This window comes from Balearica regulorum, chromosome 2 (assembly GCF_011004875.1).
Source record: "Balearica regulorum gibbericeps isolate bBalReg1 chromosome 2, bBalReg1.pri, whole genome shotgun sequence".
NCBI classification, from domain to species: domain Eukaryota; kingdom Metazoa; phylum Chordata; class Aves; order Gruiformes; family Gruidae; genus Balearica; species Balearica regulorum.
This window is the reverse complement of record NC_046185.1, coordinates 36,583,250-36,610,108: the sequence shown is the minus strand read 5'-3', so window position 1 is coordinate 36,610,108 and position 26,859 is coordinate 36,583,250. Positions and strand designations below refer to the sequence as shown.

The 26,859-nt window shown below is 40.7% G+C and overlaps 1 protein-coding gene across 4 annotated transcripts in view; it reads right to left on the bottom strand.

The window, feature by feature from the left end:
* The window catches only part of NCOA2 (nuclear receptor coactivator 2), a 193,559-nt gene extending 166,907 nt beyond the window's left edge, over positions 1-26,652 (bottom strand). The window contains exons 1-2 of one of the 4 annotated variants that reach the window (XM_075743910.1): positions 26,531-26,652; positions 16,568-16,647 (exon numbers count right to left, since the gene is read on the bottom strand). The gene's annotated coding sequence lies outside the window, so the exon portion shown is untranslated. Of the gene's footprint in view, positions 1-16,567; positions 16,648-26,489 lie in introns of all 4 variants that reach the window. The other 3 variants (XM_075743909.1, XM_075743911.1, XM_075743912.1) reach the window with 3 other exon arrangements.
* Between the last annotated feature and the right edge of the window lie 207 nt (positions 26,653-26,859).

Below are 26,859 nucleotides of genomic sequence, written 5' to 3'. Positions count from 1 at the left end.
TTTTCTTTACAAAACAATGATTGAGAAGTAATACCATAGACAACTTTCTTTTTTTGTCCCAAGATGATGCTACGTACCTGAAAATTTTATATAGCGTTATAGTCATCATCTCCTGGAAACCAAGGGAGCAGTAGTAACAAGAGTTAGTCATAAAGACTGCAGCCTGGTTTCCTGTTAAATATATAATCATGCTGCAACAAAAACACATTACTTTTAAATAACCATTCCTTAAAAAGCATGCCTGAATTTTTTTCTGCTATAGTCAAGAAGCTAAATCAGGCTTTCATTTATTCACATACTAGGCACACTGTGCCATTTTACTTTTAATGCTGAGGAAGGTGAATGAAGAAAGTTTTCACTAGAAAGTAAGTTCATTTACAGTTTGATTGGGTTTTTTTTTTTTCCTTTATAAAGTTAATTTCTGCCTTGATGTTATCAAGTAGAAAAGTTTTAGCCTTTCTTACACTGACTCTGCAGTGAGAAAGGGAAGGAAGACAGGTGAGATGAAAGGGATGAAACTAAGACTCCGGGCTAGCAGAGACACTGCACTGGGCACTGGACGTGGTGAGTCCCAGTGGGAGCTGGCAAGTGATAGGCCTGTACCGGGGAAACTCCAGTACAAAAAATTTATTAGGTGTCATTTTGCAAGATAAACTGAAGCAAAGCCATCCAACCACTGAACTTAGAAATTAATGAAGCCTAGGTTAAAGCTGTCTTGCAAGAAGAACTTCTGTCCGGGGCAAGTAAGAAGACATTGCATTTTCCAGTTTTCTAAAGTACAGCTGACCTCACTAGGGGCGTCAGACCTGACCAAGGGCATCCTCCACCTCACAGAAGTCTCTGATGAGCACAGAGCTGCCCAGTAACAGCTTGAGTTTGTGACACTTGTCTATAACACGCTACCATTCAGAGAACTTTTTCTTTAAACTTTTTATTAACAGTTAAAATAGACTAACTACATAAATCTCACTGCTTTCACTCATCCAAATAGGAAATAAGCACATAAGAAAAAGTTTTCATAGTGGTTTATGTCTACAATCACTCATGCTAAAAGATAGATACATATATATTATATATATCTCCACTGTACTCTTTTCAGTAAGTTTTTGTTATCACCAACACTATTAAAATGAAGCTTTCCACATGAGCAGTAGCTCAGTGAAACATCACTGCCATTTCAAATGCTTTCTGTATAATATCAAATACTGCCAAGATACTTAATCAGATTGATTATCTGAGGCTGAAACAAACAACTTGCAGCACTGACAGCCAAAATCATTATGTTAGATGTAGGGAAGGACAAATGAAGGCCTGCACTGCCCGAGAACACTGTATATTTTCCTCCTACCTCTACCTTGAAAAAACTTACAAAAAAATAATGGATGTTAAGACATGGCATTACAGCTAGCCCGTAGACACAAAAAAATAAGACTACAACTATCAGCACTTTAGGACAACAAAAGGATCCATAATTCACATGTTCAACCTGAATTTCTCAGTGTATGTAAAGGTTTTAATGTTTTTCTTTAAAGAAAGGGAGTTCTAAATTTTAATTATCCATATATATCTCAGAAGATTGCATTAATATTGTACGTGATTTCTATCAATAGATTTTGAAGCACATAAGACAGTGTCTTGATACAACATAGGTTCTGATTTTTAATACACAAGTCTTAAACCTCACAATTCTTCTGCATCAAAAGACGTTTCAATCTCCAGCTGTCAAGCAGAAAGAGTAAGGCGCATGGAAATTCAGTTTGACAAACACGCCAACACCTCTGCACTTGACCGACTTTGTGTCCTCAGCCATCCATAATTTTGCTCTCCCATAATGATTTTCTGATGCCGAATCAGGGTTGTCAACAGGTAAGGTCTTTCTTTCACTGACAGGATGGCAGTCATCTACCTGACCACGTATTTTCTTGCAACCTATAGGAACACAGTTTCTTTGGAGCAGAGGAAGGAAACGGCAAACACACACACTACGCCACAAAGGCAGATAAACATGTTTTGTCTCAGTCATGATCACATGAGTTTCGTTTCCTTTAGAAACCAGACTAAAAATGAGGAGGGTAGGGAAGATGCATAAATACGCAGTTATCGGATTCATTTCTCAAACCTTTTTCTCTCTCTCCTACTCCCTTCCTCAGTAAATTTGGTCAGCCTTCCCTGTTACATATTACCGATCAAAGAGAAGCTTGGGAAACATTTTGGCATCCATGTAATTCTTGTAAAAACACCGGGAAGTGTAATCCTCTCAAAACAAGGATCCTAGGGAACTAGGGAAGCAGTATTTTGGCTTTTTACCAACCATTTTACAGCAAAGGTAATTAGTAAGTTACATACCATTGTAAGCAACACCAGCACAAATCCAGCTTCCCTCACCGCTTGCTCTCTCTTCTAATGATGCCCAAGATCGTGACAGGCTTACTTAGCGTGGTGGTAGTTTCCAACTTCAAACCCTCATACTTAATTAAGTTCCAGCTCTAGATGATTTATCTTAAACAGCCAAAAAAAACCCCCAGAAATACTCCAACCCCATTACTTCACCTTTTTTTTCCCCCTCACTATAGCAACAATGTGTCAGAAACACTTCAGGAGGATTTTGTTTGTGTTGAATGGCTAAGATTTGGTAAATGCATGCAATAAGCTACTTTTGAAATAAATTACACAGAGTAACATACATTTCAGTAACAATAAGTATCCAGATCCTGGTCAGTCTTTTCATGTCAAGAGACAATTCCATATATCAGGAGCAAAAGTCTGTGACAGAAGTCATACCAACAAACCCAAGATGATGTGTAATCAGTTGCATTTCACACATATTAGGTACAGTCTTCCATCACCTGACAACCTGGAAAAGCTGCCCCTCTGTCTCTTGTACAAAAACCTATTGCCTTTTTGGATCAAAAAATATCAGACGTCTGCAACTGCTTTTAAAGTTTTATATAATACATAATTACACATGCGTGCGCACACAAACACACACACACCCCCCCTTGGAATTCCAAGATTCCCATTCAAATGCAGAAAGAAGAGCTAAAAAGATTGAGACAGTGATCAGCATCTCAATACTCCTTTCAAGAACCAACAGGAAATGATAACTAATGAAAAATTCCAAATATTATTAATACAGGAAAGTATGTGCAGCTTTGACAACCAACACAGTCATGGAATAAACACTTCCATCTTCAGTAGCTGCTAAAACAAACACTCTTTTACAGGCTTTGACAGAGAACAGAATTCATTTCCCCTTTACAGCTGCACTGCTTCAAAGTCAGTTAAACATCAATGTGACAGCCCGACTTGCGAGAGCTCAGACATTTACTATATTATCTTAGCCGGACACAAGCAGAAAGCAGAGCCTGTGAAGGCAGAGAAGTAGGCGGGGGGAAGAGAGGGAAATCAAGATTGGTTTTCTTAAACACCTTATGAAGTGTTCGTCTTACTTGTTGCCAGAGAGTTATTTTTCTTGTTTGTTTATTCTGTATTTAAAGACCCAGCTAATACAAACACAGCACAGGTCTGAAGGCAAAAAGTTCACTAGGACAGAGCTTATTTACACAGATACTACTTGGTTACCAACTTCTCACTCCGCCATACAGAGTGCTTCTACAAATGAATCTCAGTTGACTGAGCTTTATCAATGCTTACAAATTAGACTGTCTTATTTGCAACTTGCCGTCACCCTACTGATTTTCTCATTAATATCTAGAAAGCACACAGTTCAAGTTCTTACCCTAATTTCTGTCACCGACTTTCCCATACAACCCCCACCTCACAAGACTTAATATATATTAAGTGAAGCTTAATATATATTAATTTCACACAAAGCAACAAGCACAATAATAAGTACTTAACAGTAAGCAGGAAGAAGTATTGGCCAGATGTCAAACCGACCCTAACAATGTGTACAGGCCACCAAACTGAGTATCTTGAACAAGAAATAGACACCAGATAACTGTAACAGACATTTGCAAAAGCGGTCAAGAGTATTTCCTGAGATTCTGTAGAAAGCTGGCTGCTCATATGATGATGGCTCTGCTCACTTCCAGATGTTTAACTGTATTAAAGAAAACTAAAAAAAAAAACCACCCATCAATCTATGTTCTTACTACTGGTTTCCCATGAAAGCAGTTGTTGTTGCCATTGCAGGAAGTGATATGATCATAAAGAGAAGATGCCTTACAAATTACCTACCCAAATACAACCCAAACTACTACTAGTAGATTTGCTGAGTGGTTCTTTCCTGACAAACAATCCCTCAAAACCTCAACTCAGAAGACATTCCCTACAATACTGAAGAAATTCTCCATTAGGACTTTGACCATATTTATCACTTCTCTATGCATGCTATAACAAAGCTTGAAAAAAAAAACCCATCTCCAAGTCATACAAGTTTATATTCAGGAAATCTCCAGATTTCAGCTAATAATAGTTTGAGCCACCTTTCACCATCTGAAAGGTCACCTCAGGGTTAAGGGAACGACAAATCAAGATGCACTTCATCTACCAATAATAAAAATCACTCTTCTTCACACTTGATAGCAGCCCTGATATGAAGATTTCTATTTCACAATAATACTGCATATATGAGTTTTCTGTCTGGAAGTTGTTTGTGTGAACTCCCATACTGCCCTACTCCAGCTGGAGTCAAAAAGCCAGTTCAGTTTATATTTCCCTTCTAGGAAAAAGAAGAGAAGCAAATTAAGCATTCCCTACAAGAGCTTTTTTACCTCTGCATCTTGAATCCACCTTCTTTCCAAATAGCTCAAATGAATGACCTTCAGGGCATGCTGCAGAAGCTGGCCAGTTGGCTGGACTCCGGGGACGAGCTGGCCTGTGACTCTGCCTACCATGGGGAGATGGTGCCTTTTGTTTAAGCATTTACCCATTAAAATCTTGGGGTTTAGATGGTTGGGGAGGTTTTTTAGTGCTTTGCTGCTGTACTCCCCTTACTCCAGCACCACTATTTTTAGTAACCAGCAAATGGGTAGCTGTACGACCTCTCCTATCACCAGAAAGCTATCCAGCTTGAAGTGGCAAAGCAGCCCAACTCGTGCATGCTAGCAATTCTTCAGATAGATGCTGGCAAGCCCAGCCCCGCTCGCTTCTGCTGCCACCAGACTTCGTTGTACACATGGAAATAGAACTACCATCTGATCTGTCTTGCTCCGGAGGTGCTTTTTTACCTTTGTAAAAAAATTTTTGATGGAAATATTGTAAAATAATCTGCATGTTTTCTATCTTTATAACCCATATTGCACTATGTTATTTACATCTCTGTCAGCCCCTAGAAAGGACAGAAAAAAAACTTTCACATCCTAAAAAATTTTCCTCCCCTACACATGCACAAAACTGATGACTATGTTGTTTTACCCAGTATTTCTTCCCACAATCCCAAGTTCTTGGACCCGGTCAAGACTTACATTTCCACACCTGTTGCCAACTTCAAAAGCATGCCACAGCATGTTGGTATACAAATTAAAATTTGATTACAAACTGATATACGTGGAACTGTACAAGAATAAATACACTGGTGTTCTTAAAAAAAAAAGAAGAATAAAACGAAGTTCTGAGAAGCAACAGTAAGTAAATTTTGTTAAACAGGCAATTCAAACAATGTATAGCCACAGTTATTCAAATCGGAGATCATAGGTGAAATGCAGGCACATGGTACGTGACAGACTGGCAATGGAAAGTTCTGCAGGCCAGGCTATGCTCAGAGCAGCGCTGGAGCTGAGCCCACGACTCATATCAAAACTGATGTCAAAAAGTCTTGTGAAATTTCTCAGTATATGCAATGCATGCCGCACGGCTTGTCTCCATTCAATACTCCTGAAGAGACAGTAAGTGCCATTAAAATGATGTATTATGCTAAGCTTTTCATTGTATTAATTTATACCCTATGACATCACAAACTATAGATGTTTAAAAATTCAATTTAATTTGTAAGTTATAGAAATATGTAACCTGCTAAAATATGACTAGGTATGTTATATGGTTTTTTAAGGTAAACTGTGGCTGAAAAAAATTTAATAGCAATATGCACAGAATATCCAACATAAAATAGAGTGAAAAGTAAAATGTTGGAGTGAATTCATTATTAACTGAAATTCTGCCTTTATCCCCCCCAAATTCAAGTTTCTAATTAACTGCCAAATACTCCTTTATGTATGACACAGCATAAAACATTTGAGTAGTTGTATTTCAATACTTTGCAAATTAATTTTAAAGGTTTTGGCAGGATAAACATTACATGCATAAACTTGCAAAATATTCAGGCTGCTTCTTTGTCTACTTATAAAAAGCAGAACTTCTCCCTTCAGTTCCACAGCCACATTAATTTCATTTAATAATCAATTTTATTATGAAAAAATAAAGATTCTTCTCACTGGGGCACAAAACACTTATGCAAATAAAAGAAACACAAAAGAAGGACTCCTCCATGCATAAATAACGCTGAAGACAAAACAAATAACCTAACCCTAACCCCATCCCCCCCCCTTGGGTGAAGAAGACATTTTCCCCTTATCCCTCAATTATATCAGTCTCCAATTATACAGTTGATAGTAAGTAAAAGAAGAAAAAAAATTTGCAACTTTCAACCTCAAGGTAGATCTTAAAAGGAAGCCCTATTCATATAATCCCTTAGTCATCAGGTGACAATCCTAATTTAAAACAACAAATTCTCCCTTGTGGCTCCATTATAAGGTGATAGCTAGCACCTCTAGTAATTTAAAGACCTCCCATTTTCCTTGAGGTTAACCAGACAGCAAATCAAATAATCCCACAGAGGATTCAGAGCAGGCTTGACCCATTACCAAAGTGTTAAATTAGAATTTCAAAGAGTAACTCCATAGTCACCCTTCACAGAGATAATTTTTAATTCTTCCTCTGTGAAATGTGAAGTTAAGTCAATACTCAATGTTTTATCTTATAACATAAGCAGACAAAAATATTGCTAACTCAAAACAATCTAGGTTGATTCTTGTTTAATGAAACAGCAAAAGGCCATTGCTTCAACATTTTAATAGGCAAGTTGTCTCTGGCATTTTTTACAATTTTGGTATTAATTTACAACATAGGAGACAGATGCAGGCATTTTATTTACATTTGAGGAAATTAAATACATAAATATGTTTTTATTTATTTTCTCTGTGCAATCCACGAACAAAAATGAAACTGTATACTGCATACAAAGAAAAATAATGAGGGTTGGCCCCATTTTACAGCTAAGAAAGCAAGGGGCTTACAGCTCAAGTGACTTGTGTAGTACACCTCCGGCAAACCTGGCACTGAAGAGTAAATTCCTGGCTCTGTGGCACAAGGACTAGCTGCATCCCTGTCGTTACCCATGCAAGATCATTCCCATGGGCGTAATTACAGGGAAATTTCCATCACATGCAGGGGCAAACATTCTAAGTCCCCAAATCCTGCCACCTTATCTAAATTATTTGTTGATTAAACAAAAAAACAAGAAAAGAGTTGTCCAAGGTACCAATATGTTCAATTTTTGTAGGTGACCCTCATCCAACCTGAATAAATTGTTTTAACTGCCTGTTGAACCCAGCACAAGAACGGCAGAAGCCTGGCACAGTAAGAGCCACAGAGCCCATTGCTGGCATGGTATTAAGAGCGGCTGATACTACCCAGTACCCTGAACAAAGCAACAGGACAGAGCAAAAACCTGATGATACAATCAGTACAAACTACAATGTAGAAACAAACATACACACACAAGAAAAACTCCACACGTTTTCAATTGTTAAAATATTAAATAAAATACTGTCATGCTGTTGCAGGTATTCACCCCCACAGAAAACCATGTCACATTAATTTATTCTGCTACTCAAGACATTGTCTGTGTAAGAAAATACCAGTTCCCCTCTTACTGACTTCCTTCCCTGCCAGTGGTAAGCAAAATCAGTTAAAAAAAGTAAAACACCATGTCATCCTCACATTCAGCTAATGCAAGCGAGAAATATTTTCAATTAGCAGAAGGTTTGACCTAATATTGGATTTTACATTTTCATCTTTGCTGTATTGCTAGTTAGCTCAACCTTTCTGCAAGAAACCCTCTTATTTCCCTTCTCAGAATCTCATCTTTCTAAAAAAGTCCCTCCTCCCCCAAGGAAATTCTAAGAGCAGGCTTGCCGTCTTCCTTTCTCAGCTTCTGCAATACAACTTGAGTAAAAATTATTTACACAAACGTAACAGAACAGAGTACAGCTCATTATGAAAAAGTTACCACTATGCTTATACAATGATATTTCCACAAAAGTGCAATAGTAAGACCAGTCCCCAAATCATGTAAACAGCAAGACCCCAAATCATGTAAACGGCAAGAAAAAGTTATGGTATATGGCCCTTCCCACCATAACAGAAAATACTCACTTATTAGTGGTTTTAAATTTTTAAGGGTTTGTGTCTACCTTTGCCAGACATGTTATATACTGTTCACATTTTTATTTCTCATTTGCTTTGAGTGATCTAAATATGTCTCATTCTGATCTTTTCAGGTTTTCAAGAATTCATCAGTGTTACATGGTAAAATACTGCACATTGACCTTATCAAAGGATTTGGAAAGAAAGATGGCATACGCAGTGGCAACCATGTGAAACTTTAATTTGTGTTATATCTTTGTAGTCAAACGTACCCATTTAATTATGGACAATGATACCTCTGATACGAGGAACGGAGCTGGGCCTGTAATGGATTTTTCATTTCAGCCACTGAACAGGAAAAAAAAGTATTTAAAACTGTTTCAAGTTGCACAGATACTCAGTTCACCAGGAAAAATGCCCTTGTTTCAGATAGCTTACTTCATGTCAAAGTAGGGTAAGCTATCTCAAAGCATTAAGAGCATCCACAAGGGGATTTAATTGCTAAATATATCTGTGAATGTATACCTTAGCTTCCTTTGCAGTACCTCGGCTGAGAAGACAACCTATGGGTAGCAGATAAATAAATTAAATCTATAAAAGTAAGCAAGTGACAAAATTACTGTCCTTTACTGTAGGGCACACGCAACAGATAGGGTGCTCACCGCCAACGTAGGAAATTCAGTTCTCCAACAAAGTATTTATGCACCAAAGAAAGGCAGAGCTGTTTCACAGGCCACGAGCTCCGTGAAAAATCATTCAGCAGCCCAGAGATGGCAGTAATCTCCTAAGAGGCAGGAGACCCAAATGCAAACCTCTGCTCCGAATCAGGAGCATCCTGACTCCCTCCTCCATCTTGTTGCACCCGTGTCCCATGTTCAGGAGCGGCGTGCAGCTACCTGCCTCTCCCCGCTTCAGCGGCTGAAGACAGGCGTATGCCCATTTCCCCGTGCGCTGGTGCCCGTCTGGGTACAGGAAAGGGCTCCCCAGCCCCTCCAGTCAGCCCAGGTGAACCGGGTGACGTTGGGAGCCGCTCTCTGCCATGGCTGCAAGACGCTGGCAACCCGCCCGTCCCCAGCCTAGCGCAATGGGGAGAGGCAGGGCCGCCCTGGACGCAGGAGCAGCTGGGTAAACTGCAGCTCCCGGGGAGCGAGACTGGAGACGGGGAAGCAGACGAGCTATCTGACTTGTCGTGAGCCGTCCCTCTAGCCAGGACACAGGCTGTGCCCCCGAAACCATACCATGGCTCCTCACTCAGAGCTCTACCCCGTGTAGAGCTGTCACCCTGTGGCTTATTAAGTCTTCCCATGACTCTAGCCTTGAAATTCAAAATTTTCAATTTTAGAATTTCCTAGATGAGCCATTAGAGCATTTCTGATTACTAGGGAATTTTCCTCCTTCCTTAACCAAGCTACTTATGAAATTCAAGCCAATTCATTAATAGCTTCAAACTAGCCAAAAATACATTTTCAGTAAGTACATTTGCCCTTAAAAAACACTCAAATATGTCTAACTCTTATTAGAGAGTCTCACAACCATGGATCAAGCTGTCCTGACCCAAAACATTGCTACTCCTAGGTTGCTGCCCGGGGGCTCTGACTGATGGCAAAGGTGGAAGAGAATGGACTATCCCAAAGCTTTATCAGATTGTATCAGAAGACCACAACACACAGAACACTTCTGGAAGCTGGAGGCGGAAGGAAATAGCTCAGAAATGGAGTGATGAAGCAAATAAGAGGAAGACTAAGTAGGAGGTAACTCTGACAACTACTGTTACTGGAATCAAGTTCATCAGCAGCAACCTGATACTTTTTTTTTTTCCTTTTAGGAAGTGCCCACAGTACCTAGAAGAGGACCAGAGCATCAACTGCATGGGCCCATGCTGATAATCAAAAATAAATACAAACTACTATGAATCAGATGTGCTACACACACAGTATATTTTACACTAACCAACAAAAGCAGAAAATTAATAGAACAAATCCATTTAACCCTTCAGGTTGTGGCACTGTGGTGTACAGTAGCGGTGGTACTGAGCATACGGTGTGATAGCAGTAGAATAGCATGGGATATTTCATATAAAATGGCCTAATTTGGGGTGTTTGGGGTTTTTTTTTTTTGCTTATATGGATTTGTGTCAAGTATGTTTTAAGTGTGACAACCATAGTGTTATACAAGAGACTCACATGTATTGATTCCTCAAGTATTTCAGTGTTGATAAAAAGCCTAGAACTTGGATAATGACAAAAGAGTGAGCTCATGAGGAAGGAAAAACTAAAATCACAGTCAGGGGCAAGGAATATTTTAAACGCCAGTGGTCACGCATCAAGCTTCATGTACCATCAGCCACACATAAACCCTATTCCACTGCAGGATACGTTCTGGAAGTTACATACTGTAACTCCAGACAAAAAAGTTTTACATGAGTCTGTTCAGCAGGACTGAGCAATAAAAACACAGTTAACCAGGATTTGTGAAGAGAAGCCAAGCAAAAAACCACAACTGAAAGCTGAAAGGCCATAAAAATTAACCCAAGTGAAATTTCATATGTGTTGGCCACCTACTTTTAGAGAAATGTAGATGTTTTTATCCCATGTTAAAATACTATTAAACTGTGGCACCACACAGTAGAGTTTCAAGCTTACAACCTGAACAAAGAAATGTAGGAGACACCTCACTCTTTCATAGCTGTAAAACAAGTACCGAGATACTGCAGGACAAAAGGAATCCAACACAAAAAGGCATCTTTGATTCCATGTGTTACTTGTAAGGACGATGATTCAAAGTTTAAGTGAGAATACCCAAATTAAGCAAAAGAAAAACATGCTAAAAAACCATGAATGGAAATATTTTAAATCCCTCTGACACTACTACAGCTTCCCTCAAGGATGAACTGATTTGCAATACCTACTATAAAAACTAATTCTTTTCTCAACTCTAATTGTGAATATTTCTAGATTGCCTATTGCTGTCATTTTGAAAGAAACAGAGTTTGGGTGTATACAGAACGCTGCATGAACTGGGATTACTGAAGGAACAAAAGTACTGATAATGAAAGAAGAGAAGAATCTGGACCATAAAAACAGCTATGTCAGAACAGGAGAACAGAGCATATTCTTCCTTTATCATGGCCACAGCTGTAAATAGAGTTTTACCAACGCATTTACACACTGACAAATATTGTGTACGTAGGAGTGTCAGTACCCCTTTTTGCTCATGGTGAGATGACTAGAGGAGGATTTTGTAAAACATTTTGAATAGTTAAAGCCCTTCTAAATGACACTGTAAAACTCAACAATATTTCCAAATAATTTTAGTAACACTTCTTAACATCTGCAACTTACCTAAGACCATTCATACGAATTTTTCAACATCCAAAGTTTGTTTTAAAAAGAAAACCTACAATTTCTTGCCAGTCCAGTTAATATAAAGGTAAACTAATCAGATGGAAACACACTGTGCCACACTTTATATTAACCAGCTGCAAATTCACTTACTATTCTAGTCACATAAGTCTTCTGAGCCTAACATCCCAGCATTGCAACATTATAAAAATTCACCCACTTTAATGTACAGAAATATCCATGAACCTCAAATTATTGTATTATAATGCTGTCAAATAAACACACTACTGGAATTCAATTTCCAGAAAGCCAAGGCAAAAATCTACTGGCCTTAATCTGGAATACCAGTGTCATTTTCAAGCCCTGTATTTAATTAATACTATTTACTGTCAAGAGCTGAGCCGGGTAAATATTTCACTCTTCCCAATTCAGGAGCTAAAGGCAGGCCCAGAGGAAAATCTGCCCAAGTAAATGCATCTCATCTTCTTTGATGATGCAAGTGCTCAGTTGTCCTGTTCTTGACCCCTCTAGAATTCCCAGGCTCCAATACTGGTGGTACAATGTCATCAATCTATATTTAAAATATATATTGATTTTCCACAGATGATAATGACAGCTATTTCTTCTGGAAATGCGTAAATGCGTATATACCATACCTTTGCTCATATAAAAAGGTTCCTATCAAGGTAAGAAATGAAAAAATCTTAGCAAAGCCCATTACTAAGTCAAAACCAATATTTAAGAAGTGAATAAAATCAAGTTAGCAATCTCATTTCCTAAATATTTTTTATTTATCTCACTGAAACTGAAATGTTAAAAATAATCTTCCAAGATATAGCTACATAGAAAAGGCAAGCTTCAATCAATTGAATGACAGTGTTTTCATCAGTCCTGGATATATATATCTGAAGTTTGGTTCCATCTATTCAGTAAAAAGTTCACTGACAGAGCACTCCATTTAAATCCGTTAGCAGTTATTAATGAGTTTTACATTTTCAAGAATAGTATACTCCATATTTATTATGAATTCGAACGCTGTGGCCTCAAAACTATGAAAGTACTTCAAAGCTGTTTTCATTATTAACAAATCTAGTTCTGCGAGTTGCAAGCATGATGAGATTTCTCTCTACAAATGCTCTCAATTTTCAACAATTTTGAAGAAAATGCAATATATTGCATTTGTGTAAATTTCAGCTTTTCCACAAAATAAAAATCCAAAGATTTACATAAGCACCCGTTTCCAATTTTAGGAGGAAAAAAATATCTGTGGGGTGCAATTGTAAAATCTTAATAGATGCTCATTTCTCAATACTGCTGTTCTCATTGTACCGCCCACATAGAACTTCACTCTCAGATTAGGAGTATCATTTTAATGCTGATTGCATTAAATTCACTATAATCAAGCATCCACTTTTACTGGCGTCTTTATAGGCAATTCATGTTAACTAACATCACTGCTGAACAGGAGTGACTGAAAACAGAAAAACTGGATCATATTTCATGCAAAACACAACTCCCCAATTTTGAGGTCTAGGAATGGCAACACATTCCCTTTATCTATCACAAACCAATTCTGCAAATGAGAAGACTGACTCAGTAAAGACTATCCTTGTATTTTATTTCAGGTATTTCAGAAACACAGGTCCTGTGGGAATTAAAGTGCTCTGAACTCACTCCAGACCTCTAGGTAGGCACCATCCCAATCTGGTGTTGCATGCTGATAGAAATGAGCTCTCTCTTACTCAGATTTGATACGTGGAACCTACCGTAGGTTCCTCACTTTCCTCCTTAAACTAATACTGAAGGCTCTTAAAACTCATTTCAATATAAGGCACTCTATTTTTCAGTATTGCATGTCATTTTCTGACAGCATTCCTTTTACATGCACACGTATTAGGAGGACACAGTCAAAAAATGAGACATGTCAGAATCTTCTTTATCTACTACTGCTGTAAACAGCAATAAGTACTATAACTCAGAACGAACAGACACACAAATATTTTCTATTTATCACACTTGACACTAACTACAACACAAATGCCAATGAAATCACTACAAAGTTAGATTGAAACAGGCTTTCCAGATCGAAAGTGACAGAAAACATGAAGTTTCTCTTTTTTCTTTTTTTCTGAGAAATGTTGCTTACGAAACAAACATTTCATGCAAAAAGAAAAAGAGAAAAAAATTGTTTTCTGAATGAAAACTTTTAGACTAGGAATTAAAGTTAGTATTTTCATCTGTCTGTTTGGTGGGTTTTTTTAAAAGTCTAAACTTCTCACCAACCTAATTGCACAGCTTTTTGATAGCACACAGCAGCTCCTTCCCACCACCCCACTTGACAACGTTCCAAGTGATCAGCCACAAATTCTGTCATTTACATTATTTCTTATCAGTTCATGTAAGAACACATATTCTAAAGTAATTTAACCAGCCCAAGATTCACACTCTTAATCCATTATATCATATAAAACCAGATCCAATAAAAATTAAGGTTTTTTTGGAAAGTGAAACTACTGCTTAATACAGTCGTAGACAGGCTGAATGTGCACAATTTCAGTCACTGTGGTGGGACAGTCTCACAAGACAGTCAAACCCAACACCTATTCCACAAGCAACTCCAGTCAAAAGCTGAGGCCAGGATTTCTTAAATGAAACTTCAACTTATATGTCCTTCAGGCACTAGTATAATTTCAGATGGGTGGACTGGTTAAAATAAACAGTTACAGCTCTCCGATCTTGTGATGGAGAAGGTGAACATCTGAGTACATCAAAGACAGGACTGAAATCCTGGACATTGAGAAATCAATGGAAGAATCTCCAAGAATTCAAAGGCAAGAAAACTATTCCTTGTCTTATGCAACTTACTTTTGCTGAACTATCATATGAACACATGGATAACTACCCACTTTAGAGCAAAAGAATATTTTGAGTGAAGAACTACCTCTCCATCCTTGTCCTCCACCTCCTTTCATGACATCCATTTTTTACAGTGGTTTCTTCCTCACTGTCATCACCAGAGACTTCATATACAAATATTTATCTCCTATTTGCTCTTATTAAAGGTTTTGAATGTTTCAACCACAACAAATATGTTTTAGTCAGCATCTGTAAAGGTACTAGATTACTTTCTGGCACAGTCACAACCAAATTTATAACTTTGGTGCAGAATGTAGCAACACTGAGCAAAAGAGAGGGTTTTTTTTCCCCACATATATTAATTAGGGGGGGGGGAAGCAATTATATGCAAATTGCTTTTTATTCGAATATTTACCTTTTTAGTCTTTACTTAATGCATTCCTTTTTTTAATGGAAAATTACAATTGAGACAAGTGAAAACAAACATACTATCAATGTGACAATAAATTTTCATGTTCTCTTTGGAGAATTTTGTCAGTGACATTTTTCTTTATTACACATACCTAACTCATTCTATTATAACTCCTATACACTAGAAAAAAAAATTTAGATTCTTACTATTTCCTTTTTGTAAAGCAATTTGCTTAAATGATCACAAAAGCAGCTTATTATTGAGATCTGCACATGCACATTATGATCATTATGCAGCCCAGATAAGTAGTGTAAATAAATAATAAGTAATATAGTGTAAGTAATAAGTGTAAATAAGTAATAACATCTATGTGGCTGAGCATTTTCAAGTTAATATAATACATAAACAAACTATTAACCAGTATTATAAACTTCATTGAACACAATGAACTACAAATTGTTTTATCAGAACAGCCAAGGGAAGAGGTAGAAAAACCAGAAGCACTGGAAAGCTTCTTAACTGTTTTCATTCACTGATGCTAGAAAAATTCAGTAAGTTGAAAGAAAAGCATTGTTAGTTTGCAAAAATTGCTCAACATAATTAACAAAAGAGGAAATGATACTTGATGTGGACATACATAATTTTACCCATTAACAGTTAGTATTTTATAAACAGTTATCCCCCAAACAACTAAAAACCTTTTCAGCAGGCTCATTTCCCACCTCTATATTTAGTGTGCAAGCCTCAAAAATACATATTTCTGACCTTAATAAGTCACTCTATGTGTTAAAAGACAACTTTTATTCATGAGTACCCTGAAAAGGTTCTCACGTAAAATCTCAAATGCGTATTTGTAAAAGATTTATACCAAGTGAGTACATTGATATATTAAACTTACTTAAAATAAAAACACGACATTTATATTCTACTTTCTTTCACTGCACTACCAAACTATTATTAGTCTGCATTTAAACAATCCACAGGGGTCCCTTTTTCTAATTCTCAGCAGTATTATCCCTTCTTGTGAGCAGAGTTAAACAGACACAGCACTGCCTGATGGAGTCATCAGACAGTACTTCTTGAGCAACAAGCAGTTTAAGTCATCAGTGTCATTATACCGATTTCAACCCTCAATTAAAGTAATTTATTAGTGCAGATAGTTGGATGGAAAAGCTTGTATTATTTCATACTCAACCTTTTCCATAAAACAGACCATAATCAGCACATTTGGAAAAGTCAATTCCCTAGTTACCGTATAAAATATCAAACAAACTTAATTTGAAAGAACTTTACACACTGACCCCTTTGGCCTTTCTCAGCAGAGTCCCATTCCCGGTTCTGGCACTAAAGCAAGGTCCCTGCTTCCATAACCAGTCTGGGTGTTATTTTTGAAAGTCTCTAAAATGTTTGTATTTCGACTCACTGTATAATATCATACATTACTTAAAGCCAAGGCTTGTTCTGCTGTATCCACACAATCCATTTAAGACATCTCATATCAAAATCCCCAGTGAAGAAGATAAAACCGTAACGCAAACCAATTAAATGCAATACGATATAGACAACTCACCAAGATTCAGTGAGGCGGGCAACGATTTCTAGGGTCTGTGTATACAGAGGGCCTCACTACTCAGATACATCTCAAGTGTGCTAGGAACAAAATTGAGAGAAAAATATTAGTCTTTTTTTGGAGACAGGCACAGAAAAATAAAAATATGATGCTTAGCACATTGCAGTTTTAAACATAACACAACCAAGGGAAACATAAACTTTGCAGAGCATTATCTGGTTTTCCAGACATAACTACAACCCCCTTCCAGTTGCACAATCACTCCAGGCACACAACTTCCTCTCTACCTGCTGCCTACTGCAAAGTCACAGTGATAGCTACTAAGATGTTTACATTAACTTACACAGTATGCAGCCTTTATTTTCACAAAAGAATCTATGGGAACGCTCTGTGAAAGTGGTTGGTTCCTATTTGGTTGACTGCTTGGCTGGTTGTCTCTAACACACATTAGTTTCAAATCTCTAAAAAGGAGAAACTGGTGTTCTTATAAAATGTCTTTCAACCATTATTAAAAGTTGTATGTACAGAAACATACTTCTTCTCTGAACCTCCACTTACAATACTCCTGACCAAAGTGACGAGTATCGGTTGACAAATAATCAGAAAGCTCTTCATTAGTATAGTTCTTAAGAGTCCAGAAGAGCAGAGGACATACATTTCCCTGAAGAACTGTGTACTGCGGTGCAAAGGAGCACATCACTACCCACATAAATATTATACCTGCATTTCTGCTTGTAGGTCAAACAGTACTTTATGTCAAATGTATCCAAGCAAGCTACCAAAGAAGAGTTTTCTGCCTTCTTATTCTGACAAACAAAAAAGGCAGAACATAAAGCAAATGAAAGATACACTGCAAGAGTCATCAACAGAAGAAACAAAAAGTGCACTAACTATGTCTCAAGAAAGATGGAATTCAGGAACAACTTCATTCTTTCCGTCATTTCTACCATCTCACAGAAACCTTCTTCAAACAAATTCTGCTTAAGTTCTTTCAGTCGCAGGCAGGATACCACTACAGTAACAGGCTATTCAGGGGCACCACTAACAAAGAAGCATTCTTATAGAAAATATATACAAACAAGATCTGAATACATTATTCTGTCAGGAATGCCCAGAAAATACACAAGCTCTACAGATCACAAACATGGGGCTTCGAGTGGGTCCTCACTGATGGAAAGCATCACCTTGTCTCAGAATAAAATGTTAAGTACAATGCTACTAGATTGCTTGGGGACTTAGGGAGATTTACAAGGTCTGTTGGACACCTGCAGTTCAGAGAGACACCAAAGGGAAGCCGCTGCCTCACCTGCAGCCGCAGCCCACAGTGGGGAGACCTTTTCCACAGAGGAGCAATAATGCCTGTGTAGACAGAAGTGTTTCCTACTCATCTCCCATCTTTCAGCTGCTGCATGCCAGCAAAATGAGACTGACAATCCTACTACCATTTTGTTTCTTGACAACCAGCATGGCTGCTCACCAGTATTTTGCTACTGCTTGTTTATTTTTGGGCCCCACCTCCTGATCTACGTGGCCACCAGTACTGCAGCTCAAAGAGCGTGCACAGGAGTAACATGGCTCCTGACCATCATGCTTCAGCCCACGGGGCTCCACGTAGTGACCATGGAAATGATGAATTTTGCTGATTTTCATTTGTTCTACTGATGAAACATTTAGTAATAATACTGTCTGGAAACCAAGACAATATATGATAGTTTCACAGTAGAAGCACTACTTTCAAAATACTACTAACAAGATCTTTCTTCCCAAGTCTTGAATTATACAGCAACTAGCAACAAGCTTACATACCCAGCAGATGTATGATCTGGTAGATTCCAGATTTATTCCTCTAAACTAGACTGTCAGTGAAGAAAAGTGATACAATGAAACTACCTATTAGTCCTTTGCCTTCCCTCCCCAAGCCCCTTCTGAAGTTTGAAATGAAGGAAAACCAACACTGCGGCAAGACGCAATGCTCGTACCTATTCCCCTGCAAACTCCTACAAGAATCAGGAGGCTCTCGGGATGCCCCTCCAAGCTCAAGGGGAACCACTCTTGCATAAAGCCGGCTGTGGCAGTAACACAATGCTGTTAATGGTGGCGCTCAAAGGACTGTAGGCAGGCCTCGCGCAAAGGCCTGCATTAAGAACAGGTCTCCGCCTCGAGCGGTGCACAAATTATCAGCGTTAGCTGTGACATAAAAACAGAATACACCACAGCCGTCATTCTCCACGCTTGCCATTTTCCAACATCACCATTCAATCCTCCATCCCCCAAAGAGTAAAAGAAAACTTTTTAAAGGTCAACACAACAGTTAAAAGCAACTGATATGGCCCGGAACAACATGCCGTTCTCTGATTTCAGACTGCTTTACATCTTTATTTTCCGTTCATGCACAGTCATTTCTTTCTTTTCCAGTGCAAAGGCACATCTGTATTCCAAGTACCTAAGAAGCGTTACCTTCTCGCCCCATAAAAACCTGTAAGTTGTGAACAAAACATACAATATCAACTCTTGAAGCTACAGTTTAGCTACAAGGGAGCGAACAACTACCACTTTCAGACATATGTAGAAGAGATCATCAACTACAGTGTGCAAGGTTAGTGAACGTATTATTTCCTCTACATACAGTCTTCAGGTTCCCTCATTCTTATACTAAGAGGAAAAGGTGCCACAAACGATCTCACCATTGTGCAGTTAACACTGGTTTCACCCAGAACTGTAGCAGGAAAATAGTTTGAGGCCTCATTAAAAATTCAGTATCTTTGTATCAAAGTAAGTCATGATCCTTTAAAATAAATAAATAAATAAGCAAATAGCAAAACAAGCAAAAGTTTGTTTGCACTGCAAGTGTCAACGTAAATTGTCAAGCAATTAAAAAAAATGCTTTCAACTATGTTATTAGAGCTACATTTTATAGCCAGTAAAGTATCAACAGGTTGACTTTTTCTTTTAAGATAAAGGCAACAAGTATTCTGGCCACTTTGAAACAAAATAGCATATTTCTGGTTGTAAATTTTTGTTTTGGAAAAAAAACACTAAGATTTAGACTTGAAGAACAGCTTTTCTCCTTGAGAAATAATTGAAATCTGTTAAAATAAATAATGTATTTATCAGCATACACTCATAATCTTCTTCCACAAAGAATTTATTTTAGGAAATTGATAGAAAAGGAGGAGGACATTGCTCATATCTCTGGAGACCAAGATACAGATTTATGTAAGGGTAGCAAGTGAAATTAGTTGACAATTATCACATTTATTTCTGTGAATAAGATAAGCAGCTGGTCAGCAAGTCCTGACATAAATTTTGAAATAGTAAAGAGTACGGACAAGAGCTACTTTGTGAAGAAGTACAAAGAAAAGTAATCTCCACTGTAGACCAGGTGATATCTGAACTCTCACTTGTGCGAGTATTAAAACATAGAACCTTGGGGTTTTGGTTATTGGGGGGGGGGGGGGGTGGTTTGGTGGTTGTTTTTTTTTTAAATTTGATTCCATCACACAGACATATGAACTTGTAAGTTCATAAAAATACCTGTAATAAAACTGTCAGTATATACTATCAAATTTATTCATAGGCAGACTTTCCTCCATTCTCATAAAGTTTTCTTTTTAAACGCAATTTAGTACCTCCTACATAATCTGCGAGGCACGAATAGGTGACATACTGCATTGTTTTTAATTGGAGTGATTTTCTTCAAAATCCATGGGCAAGGCTCATTAGAGATCAATACTGACAGCAACGAAAAACTAAATCCGCTCACACACAGATGAATTACAGCATAGGCAGAGCAAGAGTAAAATTCCATAATAATTCTGACCTAACAAGTAAAATGTTATTTCACTTTCCATGCCCATTCTTCAATCCCAGACTTTTCCACTGAGGCAGCCAATAAAGCAGCCAATTGTGATATGCCCACTATAAATCCTACAAAGAGCAACAATATGTCTTACATAGCTCACTAAAAAAGCATCAAAATAGCAACTCTCAGTCATCACTACATCAGATATATGTTCTCACTATGCCCCAGGATCCACACACCCCCCAGCAGCTCATGTGATCCATACTACCTAAGATTTATGGATAAATCAACACATTCAGTAGATATTTTAATTAATTTGTCACCTATGCTCTCTGCTGTTTCATTAATACATTAATGGTTTCCATATAACATGGACTACTTCAGCAAAATACAAGTTATCCTTTCCAAACAGCAAGTAACTTCCTGAAGTTTAAAAACAGAAAAATGTAATTAGGCTTTACAGAGGGTATTGCATCTAAGCTGCAAAATCAAATGCACATTACAAAGAGGTTTCTGAATATCCAAGTAATGGGAGCACACTCACAGAAAGAGTGAGATTTACTATCAGTTATAACTGCTAAAATGAGAGCAAAGCAAGAATAATATCTGCCAGTAACTGTATTAATGGGAGATTGTTATGGAAGCCATTTAAGGAAATGCAAGACTTGGAATGGTATAATGATGCAGCTGCAGAAGAAAAAAATAAAAATGTGTGTATTGTTAATATGTTCTTGTATAGCTTCAGACATTTAAATTAATGAACTAATTTCAAACTTCAAAATGCCAAGCACCCCAGTGACCATATACTTTCCATAGGAATTGTGCCTATTTTATTTCCATAAAACTCAAGTAAAATTTCCATTAGTCTAACTTGAATAACGTGCAATTTCCATACAACAAGATTGAAAAATCACAAACAGTAACAAAATGCAACGCAGTAAATCCACCACGTTTGAGCTCTATTTTTCAAACTATTCATCAACTCAAAATAATTGCATAAAATCAGCAGAAGTATTCCAAATGCTCAGGAGAACAAGAGCTGTAATAGGTAAATGCAGGACTGGATAAAAGAAAATTAATTTTTTCCACTCAGACTTTTCATCATGTAAATACTATTTCTGAATACTCACAAGACTGACAGAATAGCTTTGTTTTAAAACCCTGTTTTAAAAATTCTCTGATTATTTTTTTTATTATTATTTTTGTACCCTAAATTGATTAAACTATACAAGCTGTCATTTTTCATGTCACATTTCTACTTGGTATGTTTTGAAAAGGCTAAGCTACTGAATCATTAAAAATAGGGAGTGTTTGCATAATGTAAATACTGCTGACAAACTAGCAACCGTAGAACTGGTAAGATGCCTTAGTAATATCTAACAACTGATGTAACATTACAAATTATTCTTACTACTTAAAGTTGCCATTTCACCAATACCTACGCCTGTTCAAAATGTTATTCCAACACAGAGCAGGAGTCCTGGCAACTGTATTTATTCCCTGAAATTTTCAAATATTATCAAAATATTATCTATCATAAATACGTAAAATATACGTTATCTAAGCTTGATTATCCTGACGGGTAAAAGCCAAAGAATACTTCTCTAAGGTTTAAATTCCCAAGAGAAGAAGAGCTCGGATCCCGTCTGCAAGCACACAATGGAATCACAGCTGACGATGCACATCTTTTTCTGGATGTCTCCATATGCTCAGGAGGGTTTCCCCCCCCCCCCGCTCCTCTGCCTCCCCGATTCTCCCTCTCCGCCTCTCTTGCTCCCAGCATTACATTGAAGGATTCATCATTATCCACCACCAGGAGTATGAGAATGTTTTACCAACTAACAAAAATAAAGTAGTGTGGTGAACTTCATCTCATTTAAAAATAAAAAGAAGAGATCGTGCCAGAGTAGCCATCTGTAACTAAATTAACTAATAGTAGAAAATGGGTGGATGAATGGATGCTGTAATACATCTTCTATGAAGTAAATATCAGTTACTCTTCTCAGTTTAAAATGTTGTGTCACACAGCAGAGTGCATACTGTAACAACACACCTAACCTTTGACCTCCAAAGCCAAACACAGAAATAAATGAATACTGAGCATTTTAATGTCTATAAGAATATTGAAGAAATACGTGGAATTTGTTAAATACTTTATACCTACTTGCACATGAACTGCGTTGTTTAGAGGGATCAACCATAGCAAACGTACAAAAAACCAAAAGCGGCAAGCACAGTCTTAGTTCAGTGTTCCCTTTCTCCAAGGCACAATCTATTAGCACTCGGCAGACAAAGAGAGTTACATTTATATTTGAATTTGGCACCAGGCTTTAGTTGGGCTTTTTCTTTTCAAATGAACCGACAGCATCTTCAAGGCTTAGACCTTGTAAGCCTCTGCAATTCTGGTGGAAGGGCGCTAGAGAAACTCCGGCTGAGCACAGAAGCCCAGATTTTGCCAGTGAGACAGTGACATCAGCAACAAAGGCAAGGAGCAGAAGACGATGGCATTGTAGCAGCAGCTGGCTCCCTCACTGACTTTGTTCTTCCTGCTGCAAAACCTGGGCTCCCTGCAGATGGGCCAGCTCTTCCTGGGTTTGGGTTTGGTTTGGTTTTTTTTGAGGACAGAGGGAAAAGTTGGGAACGTCAACACTACAGACTGCTTACATGCCTCTTTCGACAGGGCCTTTCTGCCTTATAGGGAGCAAGCTGCATCCTAAGTGATTATAAAAACATAAATGTTATTGTTAAATAATTAATTTTTACTTCAAAGCTTCACTTTAATGCAATACACTACACTATATGTGAGTAAATCCCTAGTATTTTCTCTTTTTCTCCACCAGGAATAATCTTTGACTGTTTTCTCTCCCAAATAACGTAGTTCCAGTTTAAAAAGTTCAATTGAACTGTCTTATTCCAAAAGTACCATTCTTGATAGCAATACAGTATTCCTTCCTTAAATGTCTGGAGTTTCAAATTTAGCACTGACACCACCAGGACAAACAACAAGGAACACGAGCAGATTTACACATTTAGTAAAGTGTCTTCAGACATTGCAGAGATACTGACAAAGCACGTCATGTATGGATCCTTTCCCTAGTAAAGACCAGAACCTTGAGAAAATGCAAAGTTAAAATATCTTCAGGTTTTATGTGAAATAAAGTGTATGGTGGCTGGGGAAAAAAAAAAAAAAAAAAAAAAAGAAGCGATGATTACACCACTTCTGTTGGGCATTTACTGTATAATGCTCACCAAAATGAGATACAAGCATATTAAAAATTATGTGATTCATCAAGTATTTGCATGATGTTAAAAAGAATATTTCTGAAGGTTAAGTCCATGACAAAGTATTTTGTTCAAGACAGCAGATGACCAAGCCTGGCTACAAACATGAAGCTTATCACAGCACTTCTCATAAACTGAGGGATTAATCATTTGGGGGCAATTTACATCTTTCTTTATCTCGTGTGACGCAGACTTGTATGTTCCAGTCCCCAAGTAGCTGTATCACAAATGCCAAAATAAGAGGGACAAATGCATGAGTGTCCATACGTGCCTGCATATGCATCTGTACATGCAAATATGCACAAGCCTGGTATAGCCTATTTGTGACATCACCACTGACGTAAACAAGCAAGTGTCCTGAAAACTACGTAGGAGGCACAATACCTACACCAACTCCGATAAAACCACTGTTTTCCATTCACAGTGGTCTTAACCTGCATGTAAGCAAACCAGAGCCCTGCTTTGGGGAATAATAGTTTCGGTATGACATTAACGATGGTGTGCAACACTGTCATTTCTCGGAGAGCATCCAACAGAGCGGACCAGCAGCTCCCTCCCTTCAGGCACTAGCAGAGGATTCCCCCATGAGAGGAGCCCACCAGGTGGCCCAACACCACTATCAGGTTGTAAAGAGCCAGGAAATTAACTGGCTAGAGTTGATTTTATAGTTCAGTACATAAAAACCCAAAGGGATAAAAAAAACCAAATGACTGCCTTCAGCCACAATGGCAGCAAACTAAGAACAAAAAAAAAAAAAAAAAAGAAAAGCTTTAAGTAAAGAGACTGGCACTCAAACTGCTTACTTATTTACAGTGGGAACAGAGCTCTGTGTAAGTGTCATAGCCAGACTCTATATGCTTAGCTCAAATTATACTTAAATACCATAGAAATATTATCAGTTCAGTTCTAAAGCTTATTCACCTGCTTCCTACTACTCTGAAAGAAAGATAAAAAGAGAAATAAAAAAAATAAATTATTATTACTGAGTAAGCAAGCTGTTCTCCTTTTACAAGGAGACTCTTTCCTGGCTAAATTACAAGCATATTTAGACAGCGGGCTCCCACATCCACACACTTCAGACAGAAGTATACAGGCTAACACAAACTAAGATTCAGATATCATTATTTCCCAGTGACTACCAGCAACCTCTTTGCCTTCCCCCCCTTCCTCCCTCCCAATCTTTTTTCGCCAGGCTCTCGGGCAGGTTTCCTGCAGACAAACTACACGGCCTGAATGCCCCTCTCTGGAAGGAGAAGCATGTGATTCCCGGGCTGGGGGGGGGGAGCGGGGGGGGGGGGGGGGGGGGGAAACGCTCAGGCCCGAGCGGAGGCGAAGGAGCGAGGGGCAGCGAGGCAGAGGACGGGGCTCCAGTTACACCTCGCCCAGCAGCCTCCGACCAGCGCGGCGGCAGCGCGGTCCCCGCGGAGGCGGGGAGGGGTTGAGCACCCGCCCTCCGCGGAGGCGGCGGACATCTCCCCACCCCTCCCCCGCTCCCCACACGCGTGGGGGCCCGCTCCCCGCCTGCAGCCGCCGCCTTGCGCACAGCCCCGCGGCCGCCGCCCGCGGCAGGGAAACAGGAGCGAGCGGCGCCGCCCGCCCCGCCGGCAGCACCCGCCCAGGGACCCCGGCCCCGCGCCCAGCCGCCTGCCATCCCCTCCTCCTCCTCCTCCTCCTGCCGCTCCCCGCCCCGCGCACACACACGCAGACACACGGCACTGCGGCGGCCGAGCCCCCACCCCTCCCCGGGCCGTGGGGAGGCGGCGGCCGGGCGCCCCGGGCTGCGCTCGCACGCAGCTGTGCCACCACGGCCTGGCTGCGCGGTCTGCGGCGCCCCGCCGCCCGCCCCCGCGGCACGGTTCGGCACGGCGCTACGCGCACACGCAGGCGCAACCCCCGCGCAGAAAGTTAGAGAAGTTGCCCGCTCTGCCCCCTCCCTCCCCGCGCGTCTCCTGCGGGCGCGGAGTGGCGGCGGGGCACCCCGGCGCAGGGGGAAGGGGAGAGGGTACCGGACAGCGCGGCCCCTGCCCGGCGCGGGAAAGGGGGCGGCCGGCTCGGCCCCGCGGAGGGAAGACGGAGCGGCCCGCACCCTTGCGCACCAAGTCGTTGTCAGCCGGGGAAGGAGAGTCGGTGAACACCGCCCTGCTCCCCAAATCACCCCTTTTGTGGCCGGGGAGAGACCCTCCCTCCAAGTTTCCATGTCGGTGTGTGCTGTGGGGTGGGAATGTCCTAAACAATCCCTTGAAAATTGCCCTCCGCATCCCAGCTGCCCCATCCTTCCCCAGCACGACAGGGCAGTCCCCTGCCCGCCGGGATCATCCGCAGCACCCTTCGCCTCCCCGGCTCCTCGCACTCTCTCCCCTTGCCGTCCCCAGCCAGGGGCGCGGAGAGGCGGCACCCGACGTCCGCCTGGCCTGGGAGCAGGAAACCAGCCCCCTCGGCCCGGCGGCGGCAGGGTGGGCTGCCGTGTTCCCCCCCCCCCCCCCCCCCCCGCCGAAACGGGGGACGTCCCGGGGAACTAAATCCGCGCCCCCCCACACCCCCGCCGGGCCCCAGGGGTGCGAGCACGATGCCCCGGCGAGAGGCGGCCCGGCAGTCCCCTGCCCCCGGCTTCTCTCCGGTTCCCCACGGAGGGGGCCGCGGCCCCCGCCCCGCTCCCCCCCGCCGCGGGGGAAGCCGCCTCGCCGCGGCCGCGGTGCCGCCCGCCAACGCCGCCCCTCCGCGCACCGGCGCGGCCCCGGGCGTCCCCCCGGCATTACACAAGGCGGCCGGGGAGGCGCGGGGGGCTCGGGCACACCCCCCCGCCGCGCCGGGGCCGAGGGGGCGTGCGGGAGCCGTTACCGGGGTCAGTGCCGTCTCCCGCGGCTGCCGCCGGCGCTGACCTTCGCTTTGTAAGATGAAGCTGAAGCTGGGGCTGCGGCCGCCATGTTCCCGTTTTAATAACTGCCTGCTTGTTTATTTCAATGGAGACCCTCCCACCACTCGCCCTCCTCCTCCTCCCCTTCTACCCAGAGGAGGGCTGGACGGGGAGGAGGCGGGGGGAGGCACAAGTCACTCCCCCCTGCCCCCGGGCACGGCGGCAGCGGCCGGGCCCGACGCTGGGGGAGGCCGGGGCGGGCGGCACCGCAGCGCGGTCCGGGGCGCCGCCGCCCCTCGCTGATGCCGCCCGCCGGAGCGCCGGGCTGCCCCGCTCCCCGGCCGCAGGGACAAT